Raw genomic sequence first — 8,568 nt, forward strand, 5'->3', positions numbered from 1 at the left:
TACATCCCTGCATCTTACTCAATTCTATTCCATTATCATCTATAGCACAACTGTTTATACAATTTGTTTATGTGCAATTTTTTTATTTATTTTTTTTTTTGTGTGTTTTTTTATTTGTTTTTTTTATGTGTGTGTCACTAAAACAAATTCCTTGTATTATGTAGCTAAAACAAATTCCTTGTATGCGCAAGCATAGATTTCTGATTCTGATTTTATTCATTTATTTTTATCATTCCTTTGTATTAATTAAAACGAGTTTAAATATAATTAAACCATTTTTAAAAATAACAATAATAACAATACTTCTAATAATACGGTTTCAAATATAGAGTTTGAGCGTGCGGGAGATTGGGGGAATCTGTAAAATGTAAAAAAAGGAAAAAGACAACACAATACAACTTAAGAATTTTGTCATTTAATTAGAAAACAACCTCTGATTCACAACATTGGTTTCAAACACAGAAATCAGGTAGAGCCCAGCACGGGCCTAAAACCTAGGCCTTATAGCAGACCCTTGGGCGAGAGCTTACCAGTATCCTCGGCATGAGTCCAACTGGAGCCCATGTCTCTTTTCTTTCTCGCTTCCACAGTTGCTGTTGCAGCCATAAAAATAGTTGTTTGTTTTTAATTGCAAAGTTATATTTCTTAATGTTTCATTATTAATTCATTTAAAAAAATGTTTGAAACATTTTTTGTTCGTTAAATTCAAGTTTTTTGTTTTTGTTGAGTGAAAACCAAGCGGATAGCAGCAAACAGCTGAGCTGATCATGTTTGATCAATTTAGCCTTCTCAAATCATCACAATTTGCTTAAAATAAAATCTGTAGACATGGAACACTTAAAGCATATTACAATGTTAGTTTAAAAACGTAACCTAGATAAAAGTGCGCTGTTCCCTTTCAGTCGGCCACATTCAATGTTACGTCAGAAAGAGACTGATGAATGGGGTCTCGCCCGAGAGCCCAATCACCTTCGAGTGGTAACAAAACGAGCCAATGGTACACAGTGTACCTTGGTCTGCAGGATTTGCATCGTGAGCTCTGCCCCACTGTGTGGTTATATAAGGAGCAGCAAAAGCAACTCGCATTCAAGCTTTCGCTTCGGAGCAGAGCATATCTTCTGCTGGTTTCACCAGAGTGCTTTCAAGCGAGTGAGCTGGTGTTGGTGTGACGGCGCGATTCAGTGGTTCATCAAGAGCTTCCTGCCTTTAGCTCCCGTGTTCCCCTGAGTGCTTCAGCACCACTGAAAAGAGCTTTTTCTAAAAGAGTATACGGGTTGTGTTTGCATCTTTTTAAAGATGTCATTCCGCCCGTTTGTTTCTGGGTACGGTAGATATATGGCTCCTCGTGACGGCCACGATCGCTGTGTCACGTGTCTAGGCTTTCAGCACGCTGAAACTCCATTCATGGATGACTCATGTTCTCATTGCAGAGACATGACCATCTCGGCATTAAGATCGAGACTTGATTACCTTAAAAGGTATAGAGTCCCCTCTGCCACACCCCGATCTAGCTCCTCTTCTCATAAGAGGGCTACTTCGGCTGGTGGCCAGGGTGATCTGAGGGTTACCGTGTGGGTTTCCATGACGAGCCAGCCTCCTCGGGCCACACCCCCCTCATGAACGCCACAGCCGGTTGAAGTTCTGGAGGAGTTTGCTTGTACCCTCTCTTCAGGATCCTGTCATCTCATTCAGAGCTCAGGAGGAAGACCAAATGTCGATTGCCGCATCACAAGGTGGGTTTGAGTCCTTGGGAGATGAAGATTCGGCTGCATTGCCTCCCTCGGGAGTGCCAGCGTTGCCCGAGTCTGATCCTGAGCTGACGGCCGTGCTTTCCTGGGAAGCTGAGAGCATCAGGCTCGAGTGGAATCCTCCACCCTGTCCCGAGTGCTCGAGGTTGGATGATTGGTTCCTGGGAGCTACACGCGCTGATCATCGCACCCCCCCCTCTGGGTCCTTTCTTCCTGGAGGTGCACCAGGAAGTGACCAGTTCATGGAAGGCACCTTTAACTGCCCGACATCATTCTGGGGCTTCCTCCGCCTTCACTGCCCTCGATGACGGAGCAGCCAAAGGGTATGCTGGGATACCCCCAGTGGAGCATTCTGTTGCGTTGCAATTTTGTCCTCAGAGCGCCTCCACATGGCGTGGTGGTCCCAAGCTTCCCTCCAAAGCCTGTAAGTTCTCATCCACACTTGTGGCTAAGGCTTACAGAGCTGCGGGTCAGGCCACTTCTGCCCTGCAGGTCTTCAGGTCTACCAGGCCAAGGTGCTCAAGGAGCTGCACGGGGGCAGTGCTGACCCAGAGGTTTTGCAGGAGGTGCGCACTGCTACCGACCTCGCTCTCCAGGCGACGAAGGTCACTGTGCGCTCCTTGGGTCAGGTGATGTCCACTTTGGTGGTCCAGGAGCGCCAGCTATGGCTAAACCTGGCAGACATGAGGAAGTCTGATCGGACTCAGCTCCTTAACTCCCCGGTCTCCCAGGCTGGCCTCTATGATGACGCCGTGGAGAATTTTGCAGCCACCTCAGTCTGCTTGTCACCGAGGGTGCCCCCTTGTGGTCTCCTCCACTCCCGCTTGGCCACAGCAGCAGCCTCCACCCTGGCCGCAGTGAGGAGATGGCCACAGAAGGGCGGCGCAGCCCGTCTCTGCCCCCAAACTTGCCAAGCGTCAGGCCAAGCGGCGTTCCTGAGACGGAGCGACCCCGAGTTGGGGGTGTCAGCTCTTTAGGAGATAGTTGCAGGACCACTCCTTCCCCCGGAGGAGGGCCGGGGGAGAATCCTTTGTTCTCGTTTTCTTTTTGTTCCGCCACTGGCCCTACAGCCAGTGGTACTTAAATCTTCAATAAAAGAGCTGTTTCCTCTATCTCCGGGTCCCAAGAAGCCACGGACGACAGTTGGCGATGTGCTTCCTCGCCGCTCTCGTTCCCCTCTTTCCTTGCAAGTTTCCACGCAGAGCTGGCTCGAGAACGCATTGCCTTCTCACACCCCTGCCAGATCTCGGAATCAGACGAGTGCTCACACTCCGCCCCCGCTAAGGGACGCTATGCCTCCCTGCACACTGCACTGTAGAGGCCTCTCCTGTCCACGAGTCTGCCCCAGAGACCTCTCCTGTCCATGAGTCTGCCCCAGAGACCTCTCCTGTCCATGAGTCTGCCCCAGAGACCTCTCCTGTCCACGAGTCTGCCCCAGAGACCTCTCCTGTCCATGAGTCTGCCTCAGAAGTGGCGGCTTCTGCTGCAGAAACTCCCAAGGCGGCATCCGCTTATGAACTCTCTGTTTTCACTGCCACGGCCACAGATGCCATTCATGAACTCATAGTCTGCCCTGTCATGGCTAATAAGCCCATTCATAAACTCTCTGTCTGTCTTGTCACAATTTTTTTGTTGTTTTGTTTCTGTCTTTTCCGTTCCTGTTATGGCTGCAGAGGCCACAGTCTGTCTGTGCTCTCTGTTCCAGTCATGCCTGATCCGCCTTATTGGATACCTGCTTTGCTGTGGTGGTCATCTGTTCCACTGTGGGGATCTTTGCTCCTGTCTGTACTACTGACCTGGCGCTCTTCTGCTCTGCCGGCACTGCCCTGGCTCCCTGCTCCGCCATGGCTTCCTGCTCCACCCAAGCTTTCTGCTCTGCCTGCTCTGTCATGCCTTCCTGCTCTGTTAGCTCCAATGTCTCTGCTCTGCCAAGGCTACCTGCTCTGGTGGTTTCCTGCTCCATTGCTCCACTGTCTGCCTCTGCTCCATGGCCCAGGCCCTCCATTGTTTCACTGTCTGCCACAGTTCCATGGCCCAGGTTCCAGTCCGCCATTGTTCCACGGTCCAGGCCAACCTCTGCACCACAGCCTAGACCTGCCTCTGCTTCATGTACCTGGTTCACCATGGCTCCACTGCCCAATTCTGCCATTGCCCCATTGATACAGCGCCATCATTTCAAGAATAAAGTTCAACAATCATATATTATTTAATACCGAGTAGTGGTATATATGCTTTTATCAGTGTTGTATGATAAATGTGACTCAATACAACAGTGCAACTACAGTAAAAAAAAGAATGTAAAGTTCTAAAAACACAGATTTGTGGCCATTATGTGAACTGAAAAGGTTTGAATAACCCGAAACACACGTGATCGTTGTCATGCGGTGAATCTAACCAATCGTGAAACAGCTGTGTCGTCATCAGCGCTCCTGGAGCCGCTCTGGAGAACCTGCTGCGGCTGTGTCAGCCGGCTGCTCTCTAAACGCTCTCGCGGCATTTTGATGCCACACGTGACAGTCATATGGCGTTGGCGCCATCTCAAGCCGGACAATATTTCTAACCGGCATGCACTGCTTCGAGACAGATTGTGATCGGTCTGCGCAGTGCTGCGTGACGTCGAACGCACCTATTGATTATCTTAGTCATGTGTCCTGCCTCTCATTGGTTGTTTTTTGTCATGTGACCTGCATTGTTTGATATAAATAACACTCATGTTGCCCATGTCCTTTGTCGAGTATTGATGTTGTATCCTGCTGTTGGTGAGTTAAGTCTGTTCATGCCAGGTTAAGTCTTTGTTTGGATTATGTTTGTATTTTGGATTTTTTTGGAATAAAGCTGCACTTGGGTTCTTAAACTCACCTTCAGCGGACTGCTCAATCACAACTTGCTGCTAGATCACAAAAAAAAAAGTTCCTCTGCGATGGACAGTAATTATATCCTAAATATCACTGTGAACAGAGTTAGTAAATTATATATGTATATGAAGTTTGCACTTACCACAATGACCATAACTAAATGTTAAGTATGCTAGCCAGCATAGGACAAAAGCACCTTCGGCAGGAAAGACAATGACACGTAGATCCTCTTGTATTATTTCAGCTCTTCCTGAGAATGTGAAAGTGACAGTGTATTAATAAAAATCTAACAATTTTTAGTCAATTGTTTTGACTTTAATGAAACTATCAGTATGAATATTAAGGTGCAATGCAACACACTTCCCTTGTCTATCTACAATACACGCTACAATTTTCTACATATTGGGGAAGTGACAGGAATAACAGGAATAAGAAGTGACAGGAATAAGAGAGGGGGTGGGATCAAGAAACAACAGAAGACTCAAGCTAACATGCATATGTCAAATCATGTGCACATCCAACTGGGCCACACCTCTTTAAAGTAGACACTACTTATTGACTAAACTTCAGTGATGTGCTTTTGAGAAAAATAATGCTGATTGAGCAAATGAGAATAACCACACACTGATATGCTTCACAATTTAGGAACACGTTCATATGGAACTTACTGTTAAACCAAAGGAGCTCAAATCATCATCACCAGAAATTTTCACACAAGTGTCTGCTTGATGCAACATTTTATAAACGAGGACCCAAATGTCCAGACTCCTCTCTTAAAGTTTACAAACTCAGAATAAGAAAGAGCTTTATTCTCTCTCACACACAAGCAATTGGCTTGGTAAATAAATCTTCCAGTAGCCTAAACACACACACACACACACACACACACACAGGGGAAGTCGGAGTTGTCGGCTGCTAGGCAGAGGCAAAAGGCAAGACATGACTAAGGTGAGGTCAGTTTTACTGACAGTTACTTACTGTAACTAGGTAACTATACTGTTCTCATCAAGATGGACAACTTTCAAAATTACAGTCATTAGCTTTGCCCAACAGGAAGTCACTCATTTTGGATTTAATGTGGGTTTTTTGAAAATTGCAGACTCAGAATTTTTAAATATTTCTCTCAGGGGGTCTGATTATCAGTAAATTTGGGCGGCGTCATACAAAGATGTTGAATTGATTTTCACTATCTCAAATGGTTTTGCCATGGCAAGGAAATAAATTTATGATGAAAGGGGGGAACAGGAAGTGGCTCATATCTTCTGCATGCATTAAGTGACTTAGGAAAAAAATTAAGCTGTATGTTTGGTCATGGAGGCTCATCATATGATGGCTATTGTGAGTAACAGTCAGAGTGCATCCAACTGGTAGCAGGTAGTGACTCATTAGACTTGGTCAGATTTTTCCCATTTTCCACAAGTTGATATGATTCTTTAGGGTCTTAATGAAAAGTCTATAACATACTTTGGTTAAAATTTCTCAATGGAAGTGTAAAAAATAGCCTGCCCACACCTTATTAAAAAACAGCTCTGTTCACAGTGACCTGTTTCAGTGCATGTCCTTTAAATGATAATGAGCTGCTTCACTCTGGCTCTGCTCTATCCAGCCAGCCAGAACATGTTGAGTAAATGACGACTGCTATGTTTATTATTACATCCAGCAACACAACACCTCAATCGCTTAATCTGAGACACTCTTGTCTTCCCCTGCTCGAGAGTTGACACAATGGCGGACAGCTCACAGCTCACTCAGGGCGGGTCTAAGGTAAGACGGACTTGTCAATCAACTATTGTGGGAGGGGCCTGTGCAGAACTACATCATTCTGACAGGAATCTCAGAACAGCCTGATTTGAGAAATGGGATTTTAAAACAGGGTTAAAAAAAAACAAAAGACTGGGTGGATTTGTATCATTACAGTGTGGATGTGTAACACACTGCAAACACGCTTTATGTTGTCAAACAACAACAAAATTAATTTTCAACAATCTTAGACATACCTTTAAAACATAAATCAGAAACATAAATAGAGCGTTGAAACTTTTTATAGGCATAATAAGACATTTGCGCATATATATTAGACATTGCAACTGGGTTTAAAATGCGTTAGGTCTGTCTGGTAACAATGTTCAGGTTCTTTTTTTTTTTTTTTTTTTTTGCCAAATCTGACAAAGTGCACAGCAGACCCTTTTGGAGATAACATCAAAAAATAAATTATCATCCTGCTCAACGCTGACAACCTCATGGGCAGCACGTTGACATAGGTGCCCCAGTTCATTGACTTTTCCCGATCCCATCAACCTCTCTCTCTCTTTCTTTTAGTTTAATCCAGAGTTTTGTAAGGCGCATGCACCTGGAAGTGTGATGTGTGGCAAACAGTCAACTTAACAGCAGACAATATCCCATACAAAATATCCCCACAAAAGCCCTGCATCACCGAGATTTTTGGTTGTGTAAACAATTTATTCTGGAACAATATTTTCATCAGTTTTTTGTCAGTTTCTTTTACATAATCTGCATGTTTTTAATATTTACCCCAGGATGTTATCTACCTTCATAAAGGCCAATATTTTTTAACCTTATTAAATGTATATGTCATCTCTCATGTCAAATTCATGTGAAAACGCCCCAGTATAGAGACGGGGACACTATACTGTCAACAAGCACCATCCTTCAGATAAGACGTTAAACCGAGGTCCTTTCCCATGTAGTGGCAAACCGGAAGCTTTAGCATTAGCAGTTACACTGTTTTGGCTAAAGGTTGCAGGCTTGCCTTCTAGTGGCTTTGACTCAGCAACACAACACTGATACCAGAAATACACTATCCATTATCAATCGCTGTTTAAGCTGAATGTAAAAAAAAACATAAGAATCATTCTCGCATTTTGATGTATCACTAGTTATTTTTTGTCACATAAGTTTTAATCAGGCTATCTTTCCCATCGGGCAAGTAAAATTCTTGAGCCATATTCAGTAAACTTGCATTAACCCATTTAAAGCAGTTAGGAGGCTGGTCAGTGAGCTGGTGTTCAACTGTATTCTGCTACCGCTGTTCTCTCTGATGACGCAGTAACTACATAGGGGAAAAAAATCTTCGGTCTGTCCAATGATTGTAAACAGTCACTGGATCTATCAGACTTGAGAAATTTTTTTGAGGTAATGTGACCAAAAATATTTAAGACTCACTGAATTTGAATTTAAGTCATTTTAAGGTCTTTTTTAAGCAAAACCTTAAGACATTTTAAGACTTTTTAAGGACCTGGGGCCACCCTGATATAATAAATATATGAATATGTTATATGAATGGTGTCGGCTTTAATCTGAAGGACATCACTGGACCATTACTGGACCAGTTTGCTTACCGAGCAAATAGGTCCGTGGATGATGAAATCAACATGGAACTGCACTACATCCTGCAACATCTGGACAAAACAGGCATCTGGGCAAACCGGGGACTTATGTGAGGATCCTGTTGGTGGACTTTAGCTTTGATTTTATTATATTAGTATCATATATAATCTTTTCAATTGTTACTTTCACTTTCACTATATGATATCAGAATTCTGACAGATAGGCAACAGCTAGTGAGACTGGGGAAATTCATGTCCAACAGCTGCTCCACTAACACTGGTGCCCCTCAGGGATGTGTTCTCTCCCCACTGCTCTTCTCCCTCTACACCAACGACTGCACCTCGAAAGACCCCTCTGTCAAGCTCCTGAAGTTTACAGACGGCACTACAGTCATCGGTCTCATTCAGGATGGTGACGAGTCTGTTTACAGACAAGAGGTTGAGCAGCTGGTTGTCTGGTGCAGTCTTAACAACCTGGAGCTGAACACTCTCAAAACAGTGGAGATGATTGTGGACTTCAGGAGAAACCCCCCTGCTCTCCCCCCACTAACCATGATGAACAGCACTGTGGCTGCAGTGAAGTCATTCAGATTCCTGGGAACCACCATCTCTCAGGAC

At 44.5% G+C, this 8,568-nt stretch overlaps 1 long non-coding RNA gene across 1 annotated transcript in view; it reads right to left on the bottom strand.

The window, feature by feature from the left end:
* The window catches only part of LOC122143975, a 25,240-nt gene extending 20,385 nt beyond the window's left edge, over positions 1-4,855 (bottom strand). Inside the window, exon 1 of the long non-coding RNA XR_006159462.1 lies at positions 4,746-4,855. This is a non-coding gene — a long non-coding RNA (uncharacterized LOC122143975). The remainder of the gene's footprint in view (positions 1-4,745) is intronic.
* Between the last annotated feature and the right edge of the window lie 3,713 nt (positions 4,856-8,568).

The sequence above is a fragment of the Cyprinus carpio genome, unplaced genomic scaffold (assembly GCF_018340385.1).
Source record: "Cyprinus carpio isolate SPL01 unplaced genomic scaffold, ASM1834038v1 S000006550, whole genome shotgun sequence".
Lineage (NCBI taxonomy): Eukaryota > Metazoa > Chordata > Actinopteri > Cypriniformes > Cyprinidae > Cyprinus > Cyprinus carpio.